The sequence below is a fragment of the Epinephelus moara genome, chromosome 10 (genome assembly GCF_006386435.1).
Source record: "Epinephelus moara isolate mb chromosome 10, YSFRI_EMoa_1.0, whole genome shotgun sequence".
NCBI lineage: Eukaryota > Metazoa > Chordata > Actinopteri > Perciformes > Serranidae > Epinephelus > Epinephelus moara.
Genome location: NC_065515.1, coordinates 20194543 through 20211276, shown reverse-complemented (window position 1 = coordinate 20211276; position 16734 = coordinate 20194543). Strand labels below are relative to the sequence as shown.

At 41.6% G+C, this 16734-nt stretch overlaps 1 long non-coding RNA gene across 1 annotated transcript; it reads right to left on the bottom strand.

Annotated features, from left to right (window-relative positions):
• Positions 1-5712: 5712 nt before the first annotated feature.
• Positions 5713-11209, bottom strand: LOC126397195 (uncharacterized). The gene is made up of 3 exons (XR_007570622.1): positions 11135-11209; positions 8874-9016; positions 5713-6179 (listed from the first exon to the last, which is right to left on the bottom strand). It is a non-coding gene; the product is annotated as an uncharacterized LOC126397195 (long non-coding RNA).
• Between the last annotated feature and the right edge of the window lie 5525 nt (positions 11210-16734).

Sequence of the window (16734 nt, the reverse complement as noted above, 5' to 3'; positions counted from 1 at the left end):
ATAACATGCTCTGGAACAAAAATAATTTGTCATGTGTACCTCCTTGTCATGTTTTTAAAAAGGGGAAGAGCTCATTCACCCTTCCATCCAGATTTACTTATAGCTGTCACAGTTTTGTTGCAAATGCAATGCAATTTGCAAGGTCATCTAATGTGGTAAATCTTGTGTGGTAAATAAAGTTGTCAGTTTCATCCCTTGAGTGTTTTCTGTCTTGAGAAGCTGATTTTTTTTCAAGGTTAAAATGGTAGTATTCTTGGCTAAAACTGAAACAAGGAACGCTCTGAATTCCACGTCCTCATATTTTATTTAATTTTATTTTATTGTATTTATTTGATTTTATTTCATTTTTTTATTATTTTTTTTTAATTTGATTTAATTGACTTAATTTAATTTTTTGCTTTGCTTTGTTTTGTTTTATTTATTTACTATATTTATATTTTGGCTCAATGATAATTACAAAAAAATCAAATAATTTCTGCACTGCATGCCAAATAGTGTACTAGTAGAAAGCCCACAGTCAGTTGGGATTGGCAGCAAATTGTGGTACAATCTGCCAGACCACCTCAGAAACTAATCTTTTAACAGATAAGCTTATCAACCAGGATGCAACCACAAGACATTTTCATATTTGTGAAAAAATAAATTGTGGCCTCACAAAAGAACCATGAGGATGATTTTTTGGCCACAGACCGATAGGCTCTGCACTGCCTTTTATGATGGCCCTAAACACACCATGTTTTTGTGGATTGCCAAAGCAGCGATGAAGGAAACCAGAGTGAAGAAGAGGTCGATGTTGGTCTACTGTACAGAGAAATGCACTGCTGTCAGGTTCTCTGTCTCCATGATTTAAAACCAGGTAAAGCAAGTGCCTGCAGCAATGCACTGGGCTCTTTTGTGACTGTAGCAGTGGTTGGAAAGCAAACACTCTCTGGACACACAGACCACTCCAATACCATTTCATGTCAAATCTAATCCCAGGTCTTTATTTGAGCGCACAGGAGATTGCCAAGAGCATGAACCTGCATGACTTTATATTATTTAGTGAGGTGAAGGCATCGTCAGGAGCCTAAATAAATAAACACGATGTGTGCGATACCTGGAATACTTGATATTACTACTAACACCCTTAGCTTCCCAAGAAGCTATCCATGATTTCAGTCAGGAGAGACTCGTTCTGAGAGAAAAGAATATTTATTTTAAACGCACATATAGATATGAGAAATGTAAGACGTCTTTGGTGATTAGACCCCATTGTGATGTCATCTCTTCCAGGAGGGTGGTAAAGAAGTAGTAGATTAGGGATCCCCCACTGTGGAGTCTAGATGCTGGTGGTGGTAATGAGATGAGATGAAGAGGGAGCTGAGGATCTGGATGTGAAGAGGAGTGGGCTTTTGATGAGCTCGTCCTGGGCTCTGGATAAGATGACTGGAGGTGAATAGGGTGGAGGGGACAATTCTGCTTAAAATGACAGCTGGCAGGAGCACAGAGGAGTTCAGATTTTAGGTTTGGCAGCAGCGATGTGATTGGCTGAAAGAGATCGTGGCAAAGGAAACACCCATAGTCAGCTGATTGGAGAAAGCAGTGGAAGTGAGTTAGAGAGAGAATTGTGAATGAATGTAGCATAAAAAAAGTCTTCCTAGTTGAACTTAAGCTTCATTTGGTTTAACCACGTTTTGTTTGCTTTGTAGCTGCTACAACACTATGGTGGTTACAGGTGTGACGCACTTCAGATTATAGTTTAGATTATAGTAACATTACAGTAGCCTGGCCTTTCCACTATATGAAGAAAATAATTGTGGGAATATACATGAAGCCTACGCAGAAAATTTAAAGAGTGACATATATAGGGCTAGTTCCAAAAATAAATAAGTAAATAAACAAAATAAAATAAAATTCAACAGAAACTGTAACAAAAAAAAAAAAAAAAAATTCGAACACAAATTAACACTTGCTGAACGTGTGGCCTGAAGTAAAAAAAGAAAACACTATACAATACAACTACGTAATGAACCCATTGTGGTATGCACTACACACAAGCACTAACCTTGTTAAAAAGTTAACGCGCTAGTGCCAAAAACTGCAGCTCCTTGAATGGCCACTTGAGGCTGGCTCCAAACCAGGGTCAACTCTACAGCAGAAATAAACATGTTCACAGCTTGGTACAAAAAAAAGGTTTTCGGTCTCTTCACGAGAACTGTAGGGGAGTGGATGGTTATATCACTCACCTATTTACATTTTATTAAGGCTTGAAGTTACGCATTATTAAGGGGTCTCAAGGCAATTGAATCGAACGCAACTGGACTTAGTTTTGTCTTACAAAAACTAAGTTCAGTTGTGTTCGATTCAATTGCCTTGAGATAACTGTGACCTGGATAAATGAGAATATCCACAGGCATTATTAAGGGGGAGCTGCTTGAAATGACAGGCTGTCCACGATCTGCCAACATTTGTATGGGGGGCCCATGTTTTTTGGGGGAGTTTTTCCTTATCTGCTGTGAGGGTCCTAAGGACAGAGGGATGTCGTATGCTGTAAAGCCCTATGAGGCAAATTGTGATTTCTGATATTGGGCTTTATAAATAAAATTGATTGATTGATTGATTGATTGATTGATTGATTGATTGATTGATTGATTGATTGATTGATTGATTGATTGATGTGGGCTGAAAAATGGGCCCTATATTGGATTTTCGATGTGTTCCATATTGGCCCCATGGAAATTGCCCACTTTGGTGGGTTTGCCCAAGTGGGCCCCACATGGGTCATGCTGGGGCTACTTGGGTACAAAGTGGGTATGGTTCCAAAATGGGCATCTTATCTGGGGCCCGCTTGGGTAAACCCACCAAAGTGGGCAATTTGCTTGAAGCCAATATGGAACACATCGCCAATCCAATATAGGGCATGGGACATGTGGGCAACTGTCAATATAAATTAAAGCTGCAAGCAGCGTTGTTCGGGACCTCGGCTTCACGCTATTTCGGCGTCCAACTGACGTAGACAGTGAGCATTGCGTTCTATTATGTCAATGGAACGCCAGGTCATTTTTGGCAATGAAGCCATGACTTGGGAGTAGAACTTTGATGGCTTCTGAAAACCAAACTACTGACGACATCAATCAATCAATCAATCAATCAATCAATTTTATGTATAAAGCACAATATCAGAAAATACAATTTGCCTCACAGGGTTTTACAGCATACAACATCCCTCTGTCCTAAGGACCTTTGCAGCAGCAGAAAGACTGCCTTTAACAGGGGAAAAAAAACAGTAGAAACCTCAGGAAGACCAACTGAGGAGGGATCCCTCTTCCAGGACGACAGACGTGCAATAGATGACGTACAGAAAAGATCAACATAATACATTAACGGTAATCCGTATGACACAATGAGACAGAAGGGGAGACAGAGAAAGAGAGAGATAAAGGACAGACGATAATGTTATTACCTTACAACAACATTAATTAAAGTAATAATATCATAATTATAATTCTGGCTATTGTGGTACAATATGATAAGTATATATTAATATCTGATAGTATACATATGGGACAATAATCAGATTATAATCATATTGAGGTTTGCAAGCCATTGTTGCAAAGAAAATAAAATAAATGCTATGTTAGTGTTAATATGGATGGAAAAACTTGTTTTGAAATCTAGTGTTGATCCATTTTTTGCATGTGTGTATATGTGGTGTCTGAATGTTCAGGGAGAGATTGTGTGTGTGTGTGTGTGTGTGTGTGTGTGTGTTCTCAGGAAACTGTTTATCATAGGGGCAAAACTTGTTTAGAAATATAGTGGTCCGTTTTTTGCATGTGCGTATATGTGGTGTGTGTCCTTCTGTTTTCAATTTTCCTGAGCATCTCTGCAAGGACTCCTAAAAATAATACTACTGTACACTGTATATATTTTTTGTAAATATGACCTAATAATGTTCTGTGTCCAGGCTCCCATGAGCACTGTGGTGTTATACATATGAGATTAAAGCAAAATTTTATGTAAACATACAGCTCTAAGTCATTTATTTTCACTTGAACAAAACCAACACTTGGGGCGGCACGGTGGTGTGGTGGTTAGCACTCTCGCCTCACAGTAAGAGGGTTGCCGGTTCGATCCCGGGCGTGGGAGCCCTTCTGTGTGGAGTNGTTGTAGAACTATTACTGTTACTTTATCTACATAGGATCAAATATTTTGGGATGAAAAGCTGCATTTTTTATTTAACCAAGTATCCTGTATCATAACTACATGTCTGACAATTGTAACAAACCAAACCGCATGAAAATCGGTTGAGAATTCAGCGAGTAATGATGATTTTAATCATAAACAGTCTCCTGCCTCAATAGACATACATGCATTAGGCAGCGCGGCTCCACCTGAGCAAGATGGCGGCCGCGTTGACGTATCGCTCCAATGAGGAGCGCCGTTGAATGCGGCATCTACGTATATATATCTATGGGGATCAGCCAGCGGCGGTTCCGCGTATGCGCGATTCACTTGCAGTCTGGACGTGGAGGGGTTAACATGTCCTGCTCTGAGTGTTGCTGGGAGGGAGGACTGGGCCGTTTGTGAGTGCTTTGGGGGGAGAGAGAAGCCCACGGCAGCATTCGCTGCTCGTTGAGAGGAATAAGAATGATACGTGCTCTCACAACATAGTCTCCAGAAGTCTTCAATAACATCAGAAAAAGTCGCTAGATTTGTCGCTAGTCGCTTTTTTGAGCTTTTTTGAAAAAGAGTTGCTAGAGGGGTCTGAAAAGTCGCTAAATATAGCGACAAAGTCGCTAAATTGGCAACACTGAATTCCCGCCTACAGCCCCCTCTGATTGGTTACACGCACAAGTGATAGCCAATCAAAACTGATGCCTGTGCATGCGTTCATATCATGCTGAGACAGAGCACAGATGAGCAGGAGAGGCTCGAAAGTTGCAATAAAAATCCTCTATGCTCAAGTTTTAAGTCACCACCACAACATGATCCATTTCAATGATGACATGCCCAGAGGCGAAATTTCTACGTAACTGCCTGTTTAATTCACATCAAGCGCGATACAATTTTGCAAATAGCCTAAATGATTTAGCTTCTAAAAATAAATAGCACCAAGGCGTAAAAAGACACACACAAGCATGTGTGCAAATCCATCCCTCATAGCTCCACCCTCTTGTCCAAATATGGTCACCTCTGGCTCCAAAATATGAAGATGGCGACGGTAAAAATGCCAGACTCAAGGCTTCAAAACAGCAGTTCACACACCAGTGGGTGACATCCTGGTAACTACATCCATTATTTTATACAGTCTATGACTACACTGCATTTGGTTCTTTTATGAATGTACTATGAATTAATGGATTAAATTCTGTACACTTGAGGTTCTTCTCTGATTATAGTGATGACACTTACCTTAACCTCTTTAATGTTGAATGTATGTGTATGTACTGTACATATTCACATTTTCTTATGGGTGCTAACAGCTGAAAAGCGTTGTGTAATGGGTGTGTGGTCTTCAGTAAACAGTTAAATGTATGCAAATGCTTCTTTTGCTGGCTAGTTGATTAAAGTTATATTTTTATGGAGATCCCACGTTTAACAAGGACAACATTCAATACAGAGGTGTGGTCTGACTACTGCAGTTCAACAGCTAGACCCAAAATGCTATAAATTTAAGATGAATAATTCAAGCCATCCTGTCTCACCAAGGAAATTTATGAGGGCATTTCATGCCTCAGTATACACAGTGATTACAGAATGAACAATGATGCTAATAAGCTCCTCACAGTTCAACTAGTTGGACACTCCTGATTAATCTACCTTTACCATAAGCTCATAAAGTCATTTTCTAATATATTTTAAACACTATCAATACACAGTGTAAATATACACACAACATTTTCTCTCACATGCCTAGAAACTGTTTGAATGGAATCCCAGGCCATGAATGACTTGAATTGTGCCAGATGCTTGAAACCCTTGGACCAGATGTCAATAGATTAGGTAGCATTAAAACTCTGAGGGCAATGTTGGGTACCACCAGCGTACCCCTGTTGTAAATAACAGCCGGTGATCATCTCATAGCCAACTCTCCTGAGGCGGGATTGGAAAATAAGGCCTCATCAATGCACAGGCACAACTCTGAGCAGAGTCCATCAGTAGATTGTGAATGCAGACACACAGCCTTCACTTGGACCCATCTGGAAGAGCACAAACAAATTTCATTCTGAAGTGAAAGTATGTTGTCACATCACAAGAATCTTAACATCCGATAGCTGAAACAAATTCGATGATCTTGTCTGAGTTCTCGAATGAAAATAAGATGAACACCATGACCATTGTACTCAGTGGCTGGGAGTTACTGGGGAAAACACAAAGGGAAGAGAAGGGCAGACTGAAGCCAAGGTTCCATAATAGTGTCTGGAACATGGGGTCAGAAAACAGCAGATAACTCTTTGAATCATAAAATGAGTCAATTTGTTCTGTCTTTTCAATGATTCAGTGTCAAGGTGACAAGTTCTGTCCCTCAACACGGTCTGCGTGTCTTGTCATGTCGTGTCATTCGTTTTTGGGCCATGTTGTTCCAGAACAAGCAACTTAAACCGAGTCTGAAACAAATTCATTGACAATCCATCAGCTGAAGGAACGGGAATCATAATCATAATCCCTTCGTTTAATTGAGGAAAAGTAGAGAAGTTTACTGTAACTCTATACTGCTTATCCTAGTCAGGGTCAGGTGGTGCTGGGGCCTTTCTCAGCTGACACTGGGTGAGAGGTGGCATACAGGCTACCACAGACTACCTATACTAGACAGACTAATACAACCATTTATGCTCACATTTACATCTATGGGCAATTTTGAGTCTCCAATTAACCTAACATAGTTGGATTGTGGGAGGAAGCAGTAGAACCTGGAGAACACCCACACTGACATCGAAAGAACATGCAAACTACACGCAGAAGCCAGTCAGCAGATTCGAACCTGGCACCCTCTTGCTGTGAGGAAACAGTGCTAACTACTGCACTACCATGTTGCCCGGGGCCTTTTTTCGCTGGACTGCAAATCGTGATGGCAGGAATAAAACCAGCACAGCACAGTACCAATTATGAATTAGCTACAAGTCTTCAATATGCTGTAAAGTATAGAAATGTCAGCAAACAGGATTACAATAAATGCTGCCGCTGAGGAGGAGACTGCTTGAAGATGTTCCACTTCTGAAACATTTCCAGTCGATACTGGAACGACAACAAAGATGTGATGAAGCCATGGCACAGCTGCAATACAGCGCAGCCAAATCCAGTGGACATGAGGGGTTAGAGTCTCTGCACAGGCACTCAATCCGTCATAGGAGCAACAAGCGCAGCGACGAGGATGTGATTCCAAACAACCACTAGGGTTGGGTCGGTTCTCGGTAATACCAATTCGGTTTGGTACTCCGTCTTGGACCGGGTCTTTTTTTTTGAGACTGACCGGACCGCATACTCAGGTGGAACGTACGTGGAGCGGACACTGCGGAGGTCTGCCTGGTAAAAGTGGACGTCCGCAAGCCCTGTGTGCGCAAAGCACGACCACCAGTGTCACACAAAAGACTGTTCGGCATATATTCACATCACAGGGATTTTTCACGGACATTTTTCCACGGAGTCCGCTCCGCTTATAGTACGCCCGAGTCTGTGAGCACCTGTGTCTGCCTCTTCACCAAGCGCACAGCAAGCAGGAGAGAGAGGGGGGTGGGGGTGGGGCGGGGACTGAGCTAGGGGGTGCGAGTGCGCATGCGCCGAGGCCTCTGCTGTAGCCTGGAGTTTGTAGTGACGGGGAGTCGATAATGGCAGACAATTCAGTCTCAAAGAAATCAAAGAATGCGCCAATATGGCAACACTTTGGCTTTGAGCCAGACGAAGGAGGCAACCCTTGTTTGCACTGATTGAGTAAGCTGCAAAATGTATTTGTAAGGAATAAAAGAAACAAAGTGTTACTGTCACTCTGTTGTCCTAAGGTCGTTTTTTATTTTAAATGAGTCAATTGCGCCCCTAAGTGGCGAAAATTACCGACTTGATGCGTTTTTTTTTTTCATACCGACCCAACCCCACCAACCACAAACAGAGCTAATTGTGTTAGCTGCCAATTCATTTTGCTTCTGTGCACTTGGACACTAGACTTTAACAATGTGGTTTTCTCTTTGTCATATTTTCTCTTGATCTCTGTGAATATTCAGAGTTAGTGCAAAACACAGCTCTATGAAGATGTCTTTGATCACATTACCGCATGAAATCTTTGTCAGACTCAATTGCAGTTTGTAAATGATCTGCAGCAACAACAAAAGTAAAAGAAAAAACACCCAGCAACCAAAGAATCCAGGAATGTAAGGTTCCACCAGCAAGGAGTTGTCTTTTATCACCACATTATCAACTGCCTTGCAAGCCAAGAGCACTCGTCCAAATACTAGAGAGTTCGTCAGTTTGCACTATGTGGCTCTTGTCTCTGAGTACTGACAGTTCTCAAATGATGTACTATAGAAACCCAAGTATGCCTCAAAGGAACGCAAAGGTTAAGACAAACATCATGGTCATCTGTGTGTCCTCCACAGGTCCATCTTATAACAACAAACTACCTCAGCACACAGAAAATACGCTTATGCAAAAACTTTTCACGTTTTGTCTGCTTGTTCAGTTCAAGGGCCACGACTCAGTTCCTGGACACACCAACATAGTGATCAACAAAAGAGTAATGACTATGGCTATGGAATGAGTTTTCTGAACTTCATTTCAGCCTGATAAAACCAATTCAGGGTCATGTTGCCTTTTGCTGAGAATCTTTTGCATAACAACTGCTCATGTCCACTTGGAGACACATTTCAATCGATGAAAAGCACATTCAGTCTCACTCAACTTACGCTGGGCTTCATGCATAACAGCAGCAAGCACAATTGCCTACACTGCGTTAATATGGATCCCACTGGGTGCTGTGATTGGCCAGTGCTCATGACCCTCATCACACTGTGCTCTGAGAGAATGTTCAGTGAATTGAAATCCAATCCTGCAAAGCAAAGGAGAAAAAACACTCATGCAGAAGCTTTTCACCTTTTGTCTGCTTGTTCCTTTCAAAGGCCATGACTCACTTCCTGGACACAGCAACATGGTGATCAACAAAAGAGTAATGGCTAACAATCCCCAACAAGTAATAGGCTGGGTGCCAATTTATGGAATGAGTTTTCTGGACTTCATTGCAGCCTGATTAAACCAATTCAGGGTCGTGTTGCCTTTTGTTCAGAACCTTTTGCATAACAAGTGCTAATGTCCACTTGGAGACACATTTAAATAAATGAAAAGCACATTCAGTCTCATTCAACTTACACTGGCTTTATGCACAACAGCAGCAGGCACAAATGACAAATCAGTGCAATGATGCTTCATACTGTGACTCATTAATTAAGTGGCAAGCATTTACCGAGGCCACCTGGGAAAACACAAGTGTCTATTTGAACCCAGGAGGACTAGTCATACTACAGCTATTTATACCCAAGCCTACACTGCATTAAAGGACAACTTCGGTATTTTTCAACCTGGGCCCTATTTCCCCATGTGTATGTGTGCGTATGATTCATGGATACAACTCGTTCTAAAACTGGTTCAGTATTGAGGGAGGCGGATGCAACTGGAGCCGCGAAACGAGCTAAATCGGTAACGGGGGCAAATAAGTCCCGTATAAGTTTGCGCATCAAAAGTGCTTTTTTCCGCCACTGACCGGTTCAGATCGCCAGTGCTATCTCTGTAAATAGCATACTAACTTAGCCTTGCCCTTACCTCTGGGCTGTGTGATGTCACGAGCTTTGCTCCACTGTGTCTGTAGCTCTCTCTACTCGTGGGACAGCCGTTTTCTTGAGGAAGAGGTGTTTCGGGATTGGATGTCTTCTCTTCTTCGGCTGGCAGTAGTCATCTTGGGAGAAGTGAGCACTGCAGACCCGATGGTCTGCAAGGCGCAGTGTCTGGACAGGAGTGTTAGCATCCATTTGTAGCACAACTAGCCACAACTTCAGCATCTCGCCGTCCGACAAAGGCAGCCTATGAAAGCTGTACGGGGTGTTGCGCGACATCCTGTTCTTGCGTTCGGGAAAAAGGCCTGTTTATTTGAGCACTCCAAAAACTCCGGTAACACTCCAGGGGGTAGCACGTAAAAGACTCCGTCCCAAACTCTGACTCTTCTAGTGTAACACACACACTTCATACACACATACTCACTTACAGTACCCAGTGGGGCAGCCCTCCCCCTCTCTGCTCCAACACTGACTGACAGCTGACTCCACTCATAGCACTCATAGCACTGGCGATCTGAACCGGTCAGTGGTGAAAAAAAGCACTTTTAATGCGCAAACTTATACAGGATCATTTGCCCCCGTTACCGTTTTAGCTCGTTTCGTGGCTCCGGTTGCATCCGCCTCCCTCAATACTGAACCAATTTTAGAACGAGTTGTACCCATGAATCATACGCACACATACACATGGGGAAATAAGGCCCAGGTTGAAAAATACCAAAGTTGTCCTTTAATATGGATCCCACTTGGTGCTGTGATTGGCCAGTGCTCGTCACCTTGACACAGTTAGGATTCGGGCAAAGCGGTTGTGTTTAGGCTCTGCTACTAGCCAATCTCAGATATCCTCTGAGAATAAAGTGATAAATTTACAAGAAAAAAATTACAGATGTCCTGCCAGAAAGTCAGATGACTCAGTATGAAGAGTGACATAGTGCACAGAGAGAGTAAAACACAGTGGGTGACGGGGTTAAGCAACAGACTTTCTTACAGGAGAGTGGATTGTAAGTCAATGTTATTTTTAGACTTTATTGACTCATAATTTTCATTTTTTATGATGTATAAAGTTGCTGAATGCACTGTGTACATTAACTGTAGTAGAATAGCTGAAAGACCTGTTCAGGTTGTACATAGCCTATTCCACCCCAAGTGCAAAAAGCCTCATTGGCTAAGGACACCTGGGTGCAAATAGTTTCCAGCATAACAATATCTATCACCAGTTATTCTAAGAGAAAAAAAATAATTAGTGGAAAATAAAAAGACTGGTATACACAGTAGAAAGATGCAGAAAAGATCCTTTAAAAATATCATTGGTAAGAAACTGTGATCTAACTGTGTGTACTCACCTGCATTCTCTTTGTAATACGTTCACTCTTTTTCTGCTGTCACTGATACAATCCCCCATTGATGTGCAAATTTCTGAAAGTGAACCCAACAGACTGAACAATCAATGACACACATCATTTTCACAATTCTCTCTTAAATGCATATGGATAAAGGAGAGAGGCGTTTGATCTTACTTAATTACATGCAAGGTGCACTTCAGATGACAGAAGAACATCCTGGCAACTCTTTGAAAGACAGCATACGCATCTTAGGTGGAAGAATGAGTCAGACACATTATCTCACAATTGTAGTTTCTTTACCTTGAGATCATATGTGATGATCACAACTAAATTATGTTATTTTATCAGAAGCATGGCAGTGCATCAGTTTGGCAAAAGCAAAACTAACTCAAATGAACTTAAGCCAGATATATAGATTGAACCACCATGTTTGTTCACAAAAACTTCCAGGTAGAAAACCCCCATGTCATGTACATATAATGAATAAGCACTGAGACATGCCAAATGGTTAAAGACGACCTACTTTCATCTAAAATGAAAATGATTTTTAAAAATGAACTTCTCAGAAAAGGCTTCTCAATATCTTCATGTAAAATATAATCTCTAATGTGCAGATGGGTCCTTTTCACATTTTTTTGGTTAGTTTTTAGCAACCTAAAAAAATCAATATCAGTGTAGGTGTACACTATATTTAGAATTTTTTTCAGTGCTTTACCTTGCTGTCAGACAGCCCTTTCCAACTGGGAACTGAAGCTTTTATCTCAAAGCCACCAGACTCCATTGACAAAAACATTCATTCATTTTAGAACATGGGATTTGCTGGTCTACCGCAGCCTCAGTCAGTTTGTATCAAGGTAAAGCAGAAAAAATATTCCAAATATTGCGTACACTTTAATTGGTATTGATTGACCCTGGTAGGGTCTCCCAAGGCAAAATGAACCAGGGGAGGGCACAGACTTAAGAGGGTCTCAAGGAGACCTTGATTAACTTTGAGCACCTCACCCTGGGGGGCTCGCCAGTGAGCGTCTGGTGGCCAGGCCTTGGGCCAAATACATAACATGGAGTCATCACCTGTGAGCCCACGACCCGCAGGGACAGCAATCAGGGTTTGGTGCATTGTGTGCCAGGCAGCAGGAAAGGGCGGGGCCCTGGGCGTGCTGATCCCTGGCATCGTGGACTGGCTCCGGGGACATCAAATATGACCTCTCTGGGGGGGAAGGAGCTGTAGCTGGTGCGGGAGGTGGAACGCTACTGACTTAATGTAGTTGAGCTTACCTCCACATGCAGCAATGGCTCTGAAACCAAACTCCTGGAGAGGGGGTGGACTCTTGCCTTTTCCAGAGTTGCCCAGGATAAGAGGTGCTGGGCAAGTGTGGGTCCCCAGCTGAGCCCTGCTGTGTTGGAGTTCTTTGAGAACGAGAGGGTCACCTTGATGCGACTGCAGGTTGCTAATAGAAGGTCTCTGACTGTTGTTTGTGCATACGCACCCAACAGCAGATACGGAGTACCTGGCCAACAGGTCACTTGAGGTGGTTCGGGCATCTGATCAGGATGCCTCCTGGGCGTTTCCTGTTAGAGGTGTTCCAGGCACGTCCCACTTGTAGGAGCCCCTGGGGCAAACCCAGAAGACGTTGGAGGGATTACATATCTCATCTGGCCTGGGAACACCTTGAGTCCCCCTAGGGAAGAGCTGGAAAGTGTAGCTGGGGAGAGGGGTGTCTGGGATGTTTTGCTTGGCCTGCTGCCCCCAGAACCCAGCCCCTGATAAGCGGATGGAAATGGATGGATGGATGCAGCCTCTGTCCACAGCAGTCCCTTCCTTTGCTTCCATGTCAGTAGATTTGGTTCATAAAAGACGCTTACAACACAGTACATAAAACAAACACAGCAGAAACGTCAGATGGGTCAGACCACAGTTTCTAACTATATCTTTAGACTTTACAGTTACAGCTGAAAATGACAACAGAAATAAACAAGTTTGCAAATTTCAAATATATATTCAAAATTCAAATCAATTGCTAGTTGACAAAGCGGAAGTGATTGTTGTTGTTGTTTTTGTTGGTTCATATGTTGTGTACAGAAGTGTAAGTTGGCAGTACAGTTGCTATGACGATACCATGTCAAGCGTCCAAGCCTTTGATTTGGTCATCTTGCACTGCTTGTGATTTCTCCTATTCATTTCCAAAGTAATCTTCTTTTCAGTAACACACATCTAACAGAGCCATTTCCACTGAAAACCTCAGAATGATGCTCGTAATCTAAGCCAAAGGGAATGGATGATGTTAACACATTTACTTTGGCTATAAATGATGATATATAATGATATATATGTATGAAAAAAAACCCAACATCCTACAAATGTTAATAGGACTATCCGTTTTTATTGCTGGAAAAGAAGAGTTCTTTATAAAGACTAGAAGGAGAACACCCAAACTGCAATGAAATATTTTTTTTCACCTATTATGTAACCCTAATTATGCTAACTACTAGTTCTTAATAGCCAGCCTGGAAATGATGCTAATCACTGCATTGACTACATTCATGCAAATCCTGAAGCCCAGTAATTAGAGCTGATTTATAAATAAATCTACTGAGAGCGAGTTTGATTATTATTGCACTGTTCTGAGCAATGAAAAAGGAAACAGCCATAGACATTGTTTTGCTAAGTACATGCTGCTTATTTACTTTATACTATACATTTGATAAGTCATGAAGCCGCGAGTCTCAGTTACACTGGTTGGTATTTTATAGATAGGTGGACTCACTTTTTAAAATCCAGTTTAGTTACATTCACTTTTATAGTTTCAGTTTCATTTGCTCACTAAAACCTGTTGTTTACTAATCTGTGTCCTCCTCTTGTGCAGCAGCAAAATCCTTCATCACAAGAGTGAGTGGGCATATTTCAGAATTCTGGCTCAGGGTTTTGCCTCTTATGCCACATGGAGGCTGTCTCTGTTTCTATGGTTTCAATCCATACCTCCAGACCTTCAAGCAGACTTTGTGCAGACCGTCAGAGAGTCTGCTGTGGTGCAGACTTCACTGATTTAATTATCCACAATGCATTGCAAAACAGATGTGACATATTTTTCCTATTGCTGACTAAAAAAACCCCAAACAAACCCATAATGAATGTGGAAAACAATTACTGTATCATACTGTTACTTGGGCCAGAAATAATATTCAACCACATCATGATACAGATGTGTGAAAGTATAGACTATAGAGCTACTCAAAATACATTTTATCACTGCAGCCTACACTATAAAAGCTGAGCAGTGTAATGCCAAATATATAGGTTAAGGAAAATGGCAGAAAAAACATCAAAATAAGGTCTAATTTGTCCCATCTCATCCCTATTTACAGTCATTTCTGTAAATGTCTGTGGAGCTGAAAAACTACTTCTACATCCTCTGAAACTTTCTTAAGGTAAAAAAAACATTCTATAATTTATATTATGATGAATCATTCAGTGTGTCTACATGTTCATGACAACCTGTTTACACTCCCAGCAACTTCAGATACGGCAGCCTGGTCAGTGCCCCTTGACCTCTGTTACCAATGCACAACACACCCCACAGCGTCTATATAAGAGACGCTGGGCTTGAAACTAACTACATTTTAATTCTGTCTGCAGAGATAACATGGTAAAAAAAAGTGAGAAAGTCTGAGTAGGATGGGAGCGAGCTGTGGTGGAAGGGTCAAACACACATGACTTTCACCCAGGAGACGGGCGTTTATGTTCCTTGTAGAAACCAAGTCAAGTTAAGTTTATTTAACCACGTAACATGGTAACTGACATGTCACATGATATTGGCATCACATGACATAGTTGTCAATTGACTTAGTTATAGTAATAAATGTAGTTATTTTACCACAAACCATGATTGTTTTGCTAAACCTAAGCATAAACCTAGCAGTTTTTTTTTTTTTTTTGCAAAACCTCATTTCTTGTGAAGATGTGCATTTACTTTGAAAAACACTGCAGCATGTAATGATCAGAAATTATACTGTCATGTCCAAAACTGACACCAGAGGGGTACCTAGAGTGTCACCATTTGAAGCGTAGGGCTACTGACCAAGTTGCCGAATTTGACAAGTTGGGGGTGATAACTGAGCGCAAACCTCCAGGGCTGAAAAATAAAGCCAACACAGAAATGCAAAAATCTGCAGTTCCTCAAATGGCCACTTGAGGCTGGCTCAAGAAGTGAGTCAATCTGCATAAACCCCATGTTAAAATGGCCAACTTTACAGCAGAAATAAACATGTTTACAGCCTGGTGCAAAAACTGTTTCAGTCTCTATAGCTGATTTCAACATTCATGACAACTGTACGTGCGTAATATTTTTATACAACTCACCTTTATATAATTTATTAAAACTAAAAGTTATGCATATTTAAGGGAGGTGCCGATGGAGTTAACAGCCTGGAACAAAAACCTGTTTTGGTCTCTCAACAATCATGACAACTGTATGGAGGGTGCATATTTATAGCCTCTAACTAACCCATCTAGAATTTATTAAGGTTTAGAGTTACATAATTAAGGGGGTGGTTACAGGCTGTCTGCAAGGTGTCACCACCAGGCTCCCAAAAATGCTGTTTAGCTTTGCAGTCAAATTTTCCCAGTGGCCACGCACGGTAGGCCTACTGCAGCAAAAAAATCCCCTGCTGCCAGAAAAAAGCGTTTTCCCTTAATCATGAATCTTTTTATTATGTTTTTTTTATGCATGGAGGTTTTATATTTGTAAAACTCACATGGAGCCAGGGAAAGCGATTTAAAAATCTGTGACTTCATCGCAATGTAAAGTCTATGAGCCAAGCGGGAATTGGTGGGCGGGGCCAGCAGGAGAAACACTGCTGTGCATATTCAGTGGGCCGCATATCACGGAGGTACCCCTTGAAGCTGAAATTTTTTTGGAGTATACGCCAGAAGAGCAACTCCATTGGAATGAATAGATACAACTTTGCCATCCACCATCTAGGTACTATTAAATTCTATGGTCACCACAGTCTAAGAGTCAGATCCACCCCTCACTCCTCCACAGCTCCACCCTCTTCTCCAAATATGGTCGATTCTGGCTCCAAGAAAACAAGAGGGCAATGGCCAAAATACCAACTTGAGGCTTCAAAATGTGAGTCCACAAATCAATGGATGATGTCATAGTAGCTACATCCATTATTTTATACAATCACCGGTGTTGCAACCATATCTTGGTTATGATCAGATCTTTGATCAGCCTTTACTCCTGTTTTGAAAGAGCTGGATTTGTACTCCAGTAGAAACCAGGATACTGTGGTATGCAAACATGTCATCCAGGTTTTTAACAGTTCCCTGTCATGTTTGCAAATGTGCCCTCTACTCAAGCTATGTGGTAGTCTTTAATACAAAGTAATAAATATGAAAGGTAAAGATGTCATGATGATCATCCTGCTGAAAAAGAAAGCCTGATTTGGCGATGCAGATCATGAAATGTGTCATCTTCCATCACCAGTGATCAGACAGAGAAGCCAAATTGAGCAGAATAATGAGTGCAGCAGAGTGAGGGCAGTCAGAAACCAAACTGTGCTAATTTGAAGTTGCTGAGCTAATTCAGTGAGCAGAG